This window comes from Equus asinus, chromosome 7, assembly GCF_041296235.1.
Source record: "Equus asinus isolate D_3611 breed Donkey chromosome 7, EquAss-T2T_v2, whole genome shotgun sequence".
Taxonomy (NCBI): domain Eukaryota; kingdom Metazoa; phylum Chordata; class Mammalia; order Perissodactyla; family Equidae; genus Equus; species Equus asinus.
This window is the reverse complement of record NC_091796.1, coordinates 78,505,728-78,519,758: the sequence shown is the minus strand read 5'-3', so window position 1 is coordinate 78,519,758 and position 14,031 is coordinate 78,505,728. Positions and strand designations below refer to the sequence as shown.

The following is a 14,031-nucleotide window of genomic DNA, read 5'->3' as shown; positions in this document are numbered from 1 at the left end:
AGACCATACAGGCATCAGCCCTATTTCTGATGCTAACTCAACATGTGGCCTCAAGACAAGTCACTAAATTACTCTGTGTCTCACTTTCCACTGTGTGAAGTGGGCATAACTCCCTCCTTGCTTCCAGCACAGTTGTGAGAATAACAGCTGATAAGTTAAAATTTACTGAGCACTGACTATGCACCAGATACCAGGCCAACTATTTTACATGTCTGCCCCAAACTCTATGTAGCAGATACTCCTGTTAACCACCATTTTCAGTTGAAGAAGCTGGGGCTTAACAAAGAGACTTACCCACAGCCACACACGCCAGATGGAAAATCTACCACTACAAAAGCAACGGTCAACTACTTCATATCACTTCTTCCCCAAATGAACTACCATTTGAGTATCTTTTAGTTGTCAGACACTGTACCTAGCGTTTTAAAATCCCATTTTATTTTATTTTCATAACAGTCCCATGAAGGGGTATTTTTTTTTTTTTAAGATTTTATTTTTTTCCTTTTTCTCCCCAAAGCCCCCCGCCGTTACATAGTTGTATATTCTTTGTTGTGGGTCCACCTCATTGTGGCATGTGGGACGCTGCCTCAGCGTAGCTTGATGAGCAGTGCCATGTCCGCGCCCAGGATTCAAACCAATGAAACACTGGGCCGCCTGCAGCGGAGCGCGCGAACTTAACCACTCGGCCACGGGGCCAGCCCCCATGAAGGGGTACTTTTAAACATAACTTTAATAAGTTATTTAATTTATACATGCCAATAGTGAAAAATTCAAATGACACAAAAAGAAAGTTTAAGAAGTTATTTTGTTACCTTTCATCACCCCAGCATTCCCCACCACAGTTTCCCACCCCAATATTTTGGTAGCTACCCTTCTAGAGACAGGAAGTGTTAATTAACATCATCATCTCCATTTTATAAATGATAAAACAAGATCAGAGAGGTTACATTTGCTCAAGGTCACACAGCTGGTAAGTGGCTGAGCTGAGACTGAAAGCAGGGTCAGTCTGACTCCAAGGCCGCCATCCTCCACTGCCTCCCCCTCAGTACCCACTTCTTAAGACAATCATCTGCTCTCATCATAGGAAAGGGGGAAACTATACCTGGCCCACAGCCACTCTTACTCCTCTACTTTCCCAACTAAATGGAAAACACAGGGCAGTCCAAGCACACCCTGCCCCAGCACCATTAGCACTGCTTTATGTTTCTTCAAATCTAAGCTGTCATGGGTGAGGCGTGACCTTCACCTCTAACCTCCTCACTGCCCACACAGGCTCATCTTCTGCCTCTGAAAACAAGGGCAGAACAACGGGAAGAGGAGGTGGAGCCTCCCCTACAGGAAACGCTGGGCTCCCGCGTCAGCAGCCAAAGGAAGGACGTTCCTTCGGGAGCCCTCGTGAGTTCTGATGCAAAGACAGTGACCCTTTGGAAATAGCATGGGGGGCATCTCAGGGAGGCCCTGGACCTACCGCAGCTGCCTGGACTGAGAAGACAGCTGCAGAAAGAGATAATGAAGATTGCAAACAATGCCTAATATAGCGTAAGTTTGCAAAGCTGCTCAAAATCCCCATCACAGATCCCTTAGAACCCAAAGAACCCAGAATTTCTGTTCTGGCTTACCCCCAACTGGAACCTTTAATAAGTGAAAACTGCATGGATTTCTAGATACCAGGGTTTTATCCGTATGGCCTCCTCCTTCCTCCAAAAAATAAAAATAAAAGCCCCTCTGACTATATGGGAATGCTTTTCCTTAGTTAGGAGACGAATTACGTACACTTGCACATTTTTGTCCCATCAGTACACAAAAACATACTGACATACCAACCTTGACAGAATCTGTATTGAGATGGGGCTGGGAAACCAGGAAAGGGGTGGTTTTACCACTTTTCATGAGCAAGTTAAAATTTATCAAGTCTGCAATAGGAGGTTTCCTATTTTCCAGCATGAGGCACCAATGTGTGATTCAGCTTGAGTCCCAGCTGACTCAGTGTCACTATTTATAAGTACAGTCACTGCTAAAGGTCTCCCGCTTACCAAAGGTCTTGGTTTTCCCATTTGTAAAATGGGACTAAAACTTTCCTCATAGTATTAATATGATATCTTATGTGAAAGCACATTGTAAAATGAAGAAATCTTTATTGTTATCAAAAAAGATGCCCAGCCTGCATAGTAAATACAGAGGAAACTTAAACTAGCCCTTCCATCCTCAAGAGGCTTGAAATCTACGAGGGGAAAAGACTAACCAAAATGCTGGAGAACAACTCAAAAAATTTGTTAGACTGTGAGCTGCAAAGAATCCCTGTAGGGAGATGATTATATGGGAAAGAACATTCAATAAATACTTGTTCAATTAATAAATGAGTTCAGATGTGTTGCTTGAAAAATACCTACCTTGTTGCTATTCACTGAAAGTTTTACCAACACCAAAGGCTCTGAAATCTGTTCCTTCTACTGTTGCTCGCATACATCCCAAGAAAAGCAGTCAGCATCTGTAGAGAGCAGCCCTTCTTTCAAAGATGTGATTTTTCAAGAGCATACAAAGACTTTCAAAGGAGATGACCCACAAAATTATATTTTATAATTCCAGAAGTAATACAACCCCCAAAAGAGCTCCATTCTGGAGAACAAACAGAAACAAGCCATCCCGTGTTAACTACTGGCCTACAACCGGATTCACAGTGGATACACGGAGAGAGAGAGAAGTACAGAAGGCCGAACTGCAGATGCACATGTGTGAGCTGGATTTAAGGCATGACTGATGCCTCCTGAGGCTTTTGAAAGAATGACAGAGTTCTAGACACAAAGACCTGCACCTGAAAATTAGCAGGGGTGACTCTCTGGTCTTGGATCATAATTCTTAATGGGCCCTGTAGTTTGTTTTTGACTGGCCTTGCTAAAACATTTTGGACCACCTCCAATATCCTATTTCCTTCACATCCTCCCACCTTGCTCTCTCTCCCTTTTTATTTTAATTCTCTACACCTGGTCAATCACTTATCAACCAACCAACTATCAAGGAGCTGAGTACAAAGAAGTAGATGAGACAGTCACCGATGTCTGGGGATTTCCAATCTCAGCTTATACAGAGATGGCTACCCACAGAGGCAAAATATACGTGGATGTACATTTATTGGGAGCTTTATTTGTGCAGGATTGTACTAGGTCCTTACTGCCCCCAGCAGGTTATAATGCACAGATATATCAGGAAAAGAGAGATCACAAATCAACAACTACATCTAAAGTTGAGGCTTGGAGATGGGAGAAAAAGGATTCCCTATGGCTTTCACGTCACTGATCCTATTTCCCTTCTCCCAATTTCTCACTGTTGAACCCACATCTGCTTTTCTCTCTTAATTAAAAATAAAGAAGATATTCCAGGGTCAGAAAACATTCCCACACTAAAAACTGATTAGTTAAAGCTGGAATACAGGAATCTTCACACTAGACCAAACTCCTAGACTTAGCTCACTCTGCAGAGAAAGGTAATGTGCTGTCTTATGGCAGGGGAATTCTCTAAGCCCGTGTCCCTTCCAGGGTGATTGCTGGGTTGGAGCACAAGTGTCACTGAAAACACTAGAGCAACTCCTTCAGAGTAGTCAAGCTGAAAGCCTACTTTACACAACAGATTCCTCCAATACTACTCTCAAATTAAATAACCCATGGGTATTCCCCAGACTGTTAACTCCATGAGGGCAAGTATTGTGTCTATTTTGTTCTTTGTTCACAACTCTATACCAAGCACCGAACAAAGGCACTCACTAAATACTCGCTGAAGAAATGACTAGATTTACTTCCTTTTGGTTTCTGCAGCAACCATTGACCCACCTCCCACCAGCCTGATGTCACAGCCCAACCAGATTATCAGCTCACAAATTACGACTTGAAGGTGCATGTAGAGAGAAAAAAAGATGGACCAATGAACTGTTATGAAACTCAACGAAACCCAGAGCCTGTTTTTCTTGCCATCCTACTGTGTAACAAGCAAAATCCCCACAGAACTGAAACGAGGAGGTAGATGGCCCTCCCATGGCAGAGTTTATACCTAGAGGCAGATGGGAATCAAGGATTGATAAAGGTGTGGACCAGCCAACATACCATTCGTTAATTCTCTAGAAATGTCTTGAGCATGCCAACTGAAAGAGCAGCACCCAGTGAACATAAAACTGCTCACTGACTTTCTGGGATGGGAAAAGCTAACACATATGACCTCAGCCTAGGAAGCTTATTTCTGGCTGGTCAGAGATGTGTTTTCACACTGTACTTGGATGAATTTGGGATCTCACATAAAATAAACCTGAGGAAATCAGAACCATAGTCATGAAGGGTTCTGGTCTGCTAATGGGGTGGGAGGGAGGGGACATTAGCCCTCCCAAACAGCATGTTCTCAATTATCAGGCAGTCCTACTACACCTAGGATGCCACCAGCACCTGCCACTGTCCACCTAGGCAGGGGGACTCAAAGGAGAAAATGACTCAGAGAACATGTCCCACTGGCCTAGAGTCAGGTGGCATTTTTTGAATTGCAAAGAAGCACAGGACAAAGATAAAATAGTTAAGTATGTTCACCCTGCAAACAGCACCCATTTTAAAAACAGTTCTTCCCTTAAAGACTCATTCTCCTTTGTAATTTCACTATTAGACACAAAACCATAATTACAGAAGGGGCTTGAACTTGTCCTAACAATACGAACCACACATCCTGCTGGGATCCCAACCCCCTTTCGTGGGACAGGCCCAGAGGAGAAAAGAAGTTGATCACACCAGGGTAGAACAAGCAGTAGACTAGGGCTCAAGAGCCCTGGCTTCTCCCCTGGCCTTGTCACCATTCAAAAGCAAGTCAGCTCTGAGCATCCATTTTCCATTTTTCCTTTCTATAAAGTGAGCAGGTAGAATGAGATGATCTTCCAAGTCCCATCCTTCTAACTCTGGCATTTCATGAGCCTACATAGTCTCTCTCGTCACATACTTAGTTTGCTGTGCAAGGAGTTTTGGCAACACGTGGACACTCCACTACAAAATTCGAATCTTCAGATAAGAATCTTGTCTCAGAGCCTTTTGAGCCTCTGAGGACTTGGGAATAGAACTTGCCTTAACAGGGAGAGCCCACTCCAAATCCAAAACTTTTGGCAATGAATTGTGGTAGGGATGTTATGGCTACATTCACACATATTTACTTACACACACACACACACATACACACCCCCACGAGGGAACTTTCTGGAAGAACCAATCCCTTGGGTTTGGCTCCAGGTACAGGAGCCTAATACAGGTATAGGAGAAGAAAATTCAGGTTCCTGGTTTTTGTCTGGCTTGTGCCGGACAAAAGGGCATGCGTGTGCCCTGTGTCCCACGTTTCTCTAGGGTAGAACCATCTGGACCTGCTGATAAAAACAATCCAGTCACCTGCACATGCATACTTTCAAGAGATTTTGGTAGGGATCTAGGAGCAGGGAAAGCAAGACCAGCTATTGATCATGAATGCTGGTAGTTCCAATTAGGACAAGGGTAAAGGGAGGCATTGTATTATTTCAGTAATACAGCTGGTAGGATGTAAAACCACCCAGGGGCAGATCCTGTAGAGGAAATAACACTCCCAGCAGCACCATCTGTTCCTCTTTGTGTCTGGCATGATGTATATTTTTAACCTCAGGTGCAACTGAGGTCCACCAGCAAAAGCCCTGTGAGAGCTGACCTCAAGAGCATTCTTTCTCAGACCCACATTTTAATCGCACTCACAGCCCTCTCCCTCCCCCTACCTCGCTGGTTGGCTATCTATTCAGTAAGCATTCCACTCCCCAGCCTAGCAGAAGCCTCCAAGCAGGTGCACAGAACCCTGGCATGGAATTTTTCACAAGGAAAGAAAAAGCTTCTGAGAACTATAAACTACATTTGATAAGGAAGGCTCTACGAGGTTCATGGCAAAGTTCTCTCCATAAAACACAATGGCACGTTTTAGAACTGAGGCTTCACACTGAAAATCCGTTTTTTTTTTTAAAGCAGTAGTACATGTGCAATGAATTTAGGCACTACTGCATCTGTCAACTCTCACTACTGTTTAAAGTTTTGCACCAAAGATTCGGAAATAATGCTACTGGAAAGTTCAAACTTCATAAACACATGATTAATTTTTTTTCGTAATATCTTTTCTTAATTCAGGAGAATATCCTCAAAACTACAGGATCAAGAGATTTTGCTGTAACACTGTTCTTCCCCAAACAAACTGCATAACCAAGTAGAATGTTAACTCCAAAGCAGAAATATGGATGCAGCTTTTAAATTCTCTCCCTGAGAAACGAAAACATATGTCCACATAAAACCTTATACATAGATGTTCATAGCAACATTACTCATAATAACCAGAAAAGAGACACAATCCAAATGTCCACTAACTGATGAATGAACAAACAAAATGTGGTATGTCTATACAACAGATTATTCAGCAATAAAGTGGAATGAAGTAGATACATGCTACGACACGGATAAACCTCAACAACATTATGTTAAGTTAAAGAAGCCGACTACTAAAGACCACATATTGTATAATTCTGTTTATATGAAATGTCCAAACAGGTTAACTATAGAGAGAGAGTAGATTAGTGGTGGCCATGGGCCGAGGGCATTGTAGAGGAATACTACTAATGGGGTTTCTTTTGGGGGTGATGAAATGTTCTAAAATTAGATTATGGCGATGGTTATACAACTTTGTAAACACACTAAAATCCACTGAATTATACACTTTAAAGGGATGAATTTTTTAACATATAATGTCTCAATAAAGCTCTTTTAAAAAAAAATGTATGACAAAATAAAATCACCTCTCAAAAAAAAAATCCCCTTGTGCAGACTTAGAAATAATCTAGATGTATAAAGAGGGGATATTTAAATCATAGGTGATCTATTTGATGGAATATTATAAAGCCTTAAAAATAACCATAAAGGCTATGTGCCACAATTAGGAAAATGCTTATGGTATAATGCTAAATGAAAAAAAATAGAACAAAAAATTAAATATACAGGGATTATCAATAAAAGATAGAAAAAGTAGAATACATTGAAATGATGTTTGTGTTAGGATGGCAGAATCACGGTGATTTTTCCCCCTTTATTTTCCAAGCTTTCCGTAAGCTTGTCATAGTGTACTGACAATTTAAAAAAATAAAAAAATCCCCCTCAGTCTTCCCTCAGTCTGCCTTGGCTCAATTTAAAATGCAAAATAAGTAAAACCACCTGGTTCTTGTGTTCAAGTTCCCTTTTTAAAACTTCCAGCCACCTAGTTTATTGAGATCAACGGAGAACAACCCAAAGAAGGAAAAATGGGATAAACAGACTTCTATACCACATTCCCACAAGCCAGCTTCCTTTTACTGGCTTTGTCAGAAGCTGAAGGCTAGTCTACCCAAATTTCAGCAAGGAGAGTCTACACACAGGGCAATTCCACACTCTCATCTTAGTCTTCTGTGGGTGAGGCCAAGTCACTGCTGGCAGGAGGTTGGATTTGGAAAGATTAGAAGCTCCCCCTCCCCAAGAAAGGATGGTAAGAAAGAAAGGCAGCTGGGAAAGAGCCCCTATTCGTGTCTCTTCTCTGAGGTTTTGTGTGCAATACCCAACCAGAGGAGAAAAGAATCCTCAATCTTTTAACTTCTCACCACAGAAGATTCTCTTCTGAGTAATAAAGAATTGTCAGTCACCACCTTTGCAGTCTGCAAACCCACTGAGAGGCTATTACAGTCATCAGGAATACCAGGCTAACTTTCCCAAATCAAGCAATGAGGCCCTGCCCAAAAGTATAACACTTGTGTATGGGGAAGAGGGAGAGTACATTTAAGGGCACACTGCTATCACGTAATTTTAAGGATCTACTAACACTGGCGACAGTAACAGGGTACTACATCTGTTTCTGCTTGAGAAAAATGCTTCAATAATATCCTGTTTCTGATTCCTGGCAGGCAGCCTTCAGATGTTTCAAGGGTGGCTATTTTCCTTTTTTGAGATGTAAGAACCAGAGAGGCAGAATACATCACAGCAACACCAGAGTCTGTGAAACCCATTTAGTTCTCACTACAGCTGCATTTTCTGCTGTTGCTATACTAGCACCTTCACACACACTCAACTGTCCCCCAGCCCTAACAATAGCACAGGTGGCCTTTCACGGCTGAAGTGACCCGGCTCGATGTCACTGCAAAGTCTACCAGCAGAGTGGAGACTTTCAGACTCAGGTAAGAACCAGAGGATGAGAGCGCTAATAGAGGAACCCTGCTGGTTTCTAGGCCAAAGGAGTAAAAGGGAAGAAAAAGGACATGGTCAAACACACGTGAGCACAAGAAAAAGGAAACATTCACAGGTACCTGGCAGGCTCTGCCACTAAAACCTAAGACTTGTAAGAGGCACCTCTTTCCCCAGCACCTCTGCTTTTACAGATAAAGGTTTTTACACAGAGACACTCCAGAACTTACAATCATCCCAGGGAACAATGGCTGTTGCCTTGAATCCAAACCAGGGTGGGAGTGAACAGATCTTGATGCTCAAGGACAGTCTCCCCAGTGCTGTCCTGAAATTGCTTCACTGGTCTCAGATCCACAGCTGTCAGCAGCTTCAAATACCATCACAAAACCCCCAGCCCCAACCTCAAGCCGCATCCTTCACTCCCACCAACATGGAACTACCCCTTCCCACATTACAGGCATTATTTCTCACTGCTCTGGTTTCCAAGTTTCCTGAAATGTGGCAACATAACTTAAGAATATTAATTTTTAAAAAGCCATTCCACTACATGAAGTCTCACTTTGGTCGGATATGTGGGTGGCCACCAGACTGAAGCCATCTTGAGGAGAAAGCATCTCTATTATCATATATGCATTTGTCCCAATGTTTACCCTTAACCTAAGTGTCCTAACCCTCAACACTCAAGTCTGCACAGGAGCAGCATTTGCTTTCAAAGTTCTAAAAAAAAAAGTGGGGGAAGTGGGGGGACTGGGCTTGTTCCTCTATTTGCTCCTTCTCATCTTTCTCCTATTGCTTGAAGGAATGCCCCCTAAACAAGACTTCTCTACTGCCCAGGCAGATAGAAGGGGGAAAAATGAACCCTGCTTGTCAGCTTCAACTAGGAGATCACATGTCAACTCAGGAGTTCAGTAAAATGCTTCATGCAAGGCAATTACACAACCGGGCCCAGTGCATCTGCTGACATTCAGGCCTGTAAGGGGGGATTTCAGGCCTGTAAGGGCCATTACAGCCCTGCTGCTACCTCTCCGTGAAGTGTCCTTGGAAATGGGAACCGGAGGAGAAAGAAAAGCACATGTGTTGCCTGGCTTTCTTTCTCTGCCTGCAAGCGGCTCTGCTAAAGACATTCTCCCCAGTTCACTTGTTTTGGTACAGAAATGAGGAAGATTACGTGACTCACTAATTTTTTTAAAGATCCTGTAATTCTCCAACTTCACAGACAGATACCATTAGTTACCTGGTTGTCAGAAGAGCTAAAGATATGGAAAAAGAGCACAAGGAAAGATTTGAAACAAAAGGCAGGTTTTTATCTAGGGGATGAGAAAGCATGGAGTGAAACAATGCTCAGTAGCAACAAACTAGAAAGAAGTTCTTACTTTTAAGAAGTCAAGTGAATTATTACCTTTGGAGGGTGCATGGGTATGTGTATGGAGGGAGAGGGTAGCTGTAGGAATTGCTGCCCCAGTAACAGCAAAGGAGGAAATCCCCTGCCAGGAGACGCACCATCACATAAGAGCACATGTTCAATCCCCACATGATGGAGACCTGCCAGGCAACCAGACAAAGTTCTGAGGTCTCTTCATCTGACAGCCTGCATCTGTAACACCTAATTCTACTTTTCTTCCTTTTCTTTCTGTGTGCCCTAATTCTGAGCTTTGAGAAGCCAGGCCTCAGCAAATAAGTTGAACTCTGTCATTTAACAGTGGTTTTGATCTCAGGATTTAAATACTGCAGGGCAGATGGTGGGCAGTCCTACTCTGAGTACCCAGAGACCTGTTCCCATCTAGCTGTAGGTGAGGATTTGTTTCATGTGCCATTTCTACTACAGTATCCAAAAAGTCAATTTGTGGACAGGAAGTCCTCTCTATCAGGCCTCATACCACTACTGTCCTCTGTTTAACTCATTGGGCAGAAGCTCCTTAAGCAGCAAATAGCCACGAGTGAAAATTAACAAACCAAAATAAACTGACTTATAGACTGTGAAGTACTTAAGGGCATGGTTGAGTTCTGACTTATTTGCTGCAGTATCCCCAATATCTAGCACAGCACCTGGCATACATTCTGTATCACATAAATACCTGTGAGTACTGAATGAAAGAATAAATGGATGAACAGAAGAATGCTGTGCAAGCATACCATAAACGTGTACCTTGGAGAAAGAGTTAAGGATGCTCGTGATCTGAGACATATCCTGAAGAAGTAGTGCTTTGAAAATGTTCTGGAAAGCCTCCAGTTTCAATTTTAACAAAAAGTAAGCAAACTAGAAACTAACAGTACAATCTGGTAGTTAAGAGTGTGGGCTCCACCATGAGCTACCTTTGTGACCTTGGGCAAGCTACTGAATTTGTCTGGCTTTTGTCTTGACTGGAAAAATGGGAATAACAACAATATCTATCTCAAAAGTTTCTTATTTATTAAATGAGATTAAGCTTAGCACAAAGCTTGGTAAACAGTAAATCCTCAATAACTTTTCCCTACTATTGCTATTACTGTTACACTGTTAAATACCTCCTTTATTGAGGGGGAGATAGACATATCTCCCCCCCAAACTCTGAAATTTTTCATTCTGGTTGAATATGCATCTAGCTAAACCAAAGCCCAGAAAATTCAGAACTCAATGCCAAGCGCATGTCTCTACTAGCCTCCACTAGATGGTGACAATTTGGGTGTGGAATTCCCAAAACAGAAAAGGTGTGTGTATGCATCATCTATATGCATATTTTAAACCAGAGAGATTTAAAGAGCAAGAAATGAATTAACCACTGTGAAAAGGAAAGACACACTTCCCACCTCTGCAGATCTAGAAGGGGAGTAAACACCTATGATTTAATTGAACTGGGTCCTTTTACCGCACCTCTCTACAAAGCACACACGAGCCTAGTTAGCAAGAGCAACAAAGCCCAGCATGCCGCCTGCCACCGAGAGAACATTCTGTGGGAACAGCAGCATCAGGCCTCTGTGCCAAGACGCGAACTTCCCTCGAACCAGCCCAGGACTTCCTTTTGACGCCTCTTCCCTCCCGGGTCTCAGGGTTCCCAAAACCACCTCCCCCGCCTAATCTCGTTTAAGATAACTTCTTCCACTTCCGCAGCCCCGCAGCCCCACCGCCACAACACTGCGGGAGGGTCGGACCTGCGCTAATTATCTGGAGTCTCTAAAAACCAGGAGTAAAAAAGAAAGTCTACATATACAAACAGGAAGTGGTTTCGGTGAGTCTCAGCCCGGATAAGAAGTTTCTGAGATACAAGACGAGACGAGGCGCGGGGGCACCAGAAAGCTCCGGCACTCCCCACCCGGGCTCCACGGCTTCCTCGGAAGCCGCCAAGCCCCCCTGCCGGCGCAGGGCCCGCAGCTTTAGTCGGCCGGAGGAGGCAGTGAGAAGAGTAATAAAGAAAGGGGGCCTCCGCCACCTCCTCTCCAGCGACCTGCAGAGTGGGGGCTGTCCCCCGAACTCCCGGGCGGGGAGCACGACCCCGGCCACCAAGCCCTTGCCGCACACCGGCCGTCCGGTCCTCCCCCCGGCCTCGCACAGGCCCCCGCCGCCCTCCCGGCACCGCGCCCGGGCGGCCCACGCCAGCGCGGGGCTCGCGGCCGGCCGGCCGGGTGACAGCGGGGCCAGCGCCGAGGGCAGCCGACGCCGGGCTCCCCCGCATCCCTCCGGGCGGCGCGCGCCGGCCCCGCGCCCCTGACAGCCGGCCGGGCGCGCCAGGGACACAATGCCTGCACCCCTGCCGCGGTGACAACTCACCCGGGGAACAGCGCGGCGACCTCCGGGAGGGGGGCGCTCGCAGCCTCCGCGGCGCCGGGATCTGCTCCGCAGCCTGCGCGCGCCCGCAGCCCTCCGGGTTCTAAGCGAGGCCCAGCGTGCCGGTCTGGCTGGCGCGGCGGGAGGAGGAGGAGGAGGCGGGAGGCAGGAGGCAAGGCTGTCGCCGGCTGAGGAGAATAGAACGCGGCGGTCGTAGCTGCGGCGGCGGCGGCTGCGTCCGCGTCACTGGGCCAGCTGTACCGTACGGGCGGGGTAGGCCCGCGGAGAGGGAGGGGAAGGGGCGGGCAGGGGGCGGGGCCAGGCGCGCACGCAACAAGCGCCGGCGTCGCGCCGCCGAGACCGCCGGGCTGGGAGGCCCTGCCGGCCGACGGCTGCCAGCACGCACGCGCCGCCGGCCGGGCGGCACGCCCCTCGGGAGGAGAGACTGGGTTGGGCCGGGGAGCCTTAAAGAGACAGTCGCACCGACTGCGCCGGAGTGGACTGCACCGTGTTCGCAGTGCGCTCCCCAGTTCTTTTACTATTATTATTACTTAGATTTTTTTGGATATTATTTGGATTGTTGGTTTACTAGTCTTTGCAAAGAATTGGTTTGTTCTCAGATTCACAAGGCGCTTTCACGCGGGTTGCTTGTTAGCTCTTGGATGGTTCGCCTGACCTATGGCTGGGCCAGGTCATTATCTCTTATTAAGCAGTACTTCTCCAACTAGGGTGCGAGCCTGCCAACTTCAGAATTGCCCTGGGGGGAGGGGCGGGTGTAAATGCAGCTTCAGGGCCCTATCTTCAGCCTTCTGATTCGGTGAAGTCGCACTCAGGAGTCTTTCTTCTAGCAAGCATTCCGAAGTGATTCCTCAGCACACGGCGGACCTCAAGGTTAAGAACAAACACGGAAGTTCAGAGCCAGGACAAGCAGAGTCCAGGCTGGAACTCGGCCACACCCCTAACTTTATTTCCTATCCTGAGCCTTGCCTCCTGGGCTGTTTTCCAGCATATACTGTGGAGCAGTTGGTGCGCTGTATGGCTACATCTTTTATTGGTGATGTCTCACTGCGGCCCTAGCAGATAAGTCCTCCGTTTATGTGTTTACAGGGCTTGTCGCCCCGTGATGGCTAAGACTGTGACTCTTATCTTGGTGCCCCAGGGCCTTGTTCAGTGCCTGTCTCAGAGGTGCTCAATAAATGTGGAGGCGCACCTACTGAGAATCAGTGCCAGAGTCTGGGCTTGGACCCATGGACTTCAGCCTTTGCTGCAGCTTGGGTCAAGCAGGCCCCTACTCGCTGGTGCCCTTTGGACAAAGATACTCCCCCTCAGGGCCTCTCCCCAAGCCTAGTTCTAGTAGGTTCTCTGGAAAAGGGTTGTGAATTAACAGGCTTGTCCTGGAGGTAGCTCAACAAGGCAAGAAGAGCGCTCCTCCCCCCATGCACACACACCCAGCCCCAAGAGAACCCTCCCCTCTGCGACCCACAGAACCTGCGCGTGTTGCTCCCTTTTCCAAGAGCCTGGCCCTGCTCTGCCTTCTTTCTCACTGGACAAGACTGACACCCTCCCTTCCTGCTCATTTCCATCTTCCGCTGGGGCTGCACTGCCCAGACCACCACGGGGTTGAAAAGCAAACATTAGGTCTGCCTGGGTCTCAGCAGAGCTCAACAACCCTGTGTGGACTGCAGGAACACCCCAGGCAGACCCAAGGCCCGGGACAGGGAATTAGAGAAGACAGATGAAAAGAGTAAGAGAGGGCACATCATCCGCAAAGCAGCTTGGTGTAGTGGGAGATGGAGAGGCCCGGTATTTCAAGCCCCTGGCTTTGCACAGCGGTTTGGGCACTAACCGGCTCCGTGAACTCTCACATTGTAAAATGGCTTTGGAGACCCTCTACAGGTCTGTTACTCCCTGCCTAAAAATCCTCCGCTGGACCCCCAGTGTCCACAGAACCAAGTCAAAGTCGGAGCAAGGACTGTGTGTGGTGCTCTCCCCAGTCTGGCCCAGCTCCTCCAGGTCCCTCCACACACCTCACACTCCAGCCTCCCCACACCACCTCTGTGCCTCTGA

The 14,031-nt window shown here is 46.5% G+C and overlaps 1 protein-coding gene across 1 annotated transcript in view; it reads right to left on the bottom strand.

The window, feature by feature from the left end:
- The window catches only part of SUSD6 (sushi domain containing 6), a 93,729-nt gene extending 81,492 nt beyond the window's left edge, over window positions 1-12,237 (bottom strand). The window contains exon 1 of the mRNA XM_014867193.3: window positions 11,968-12,237. The gene's annotated coding sequence lies outside the window, so the exon portion shown is untranslated. The remainder of the gene's footprint in view (window positions 1-11,967) is intronic.
- Between the last annotated feature and the right edge of the window lie 1,794 nt (window positions 12,238-14,031).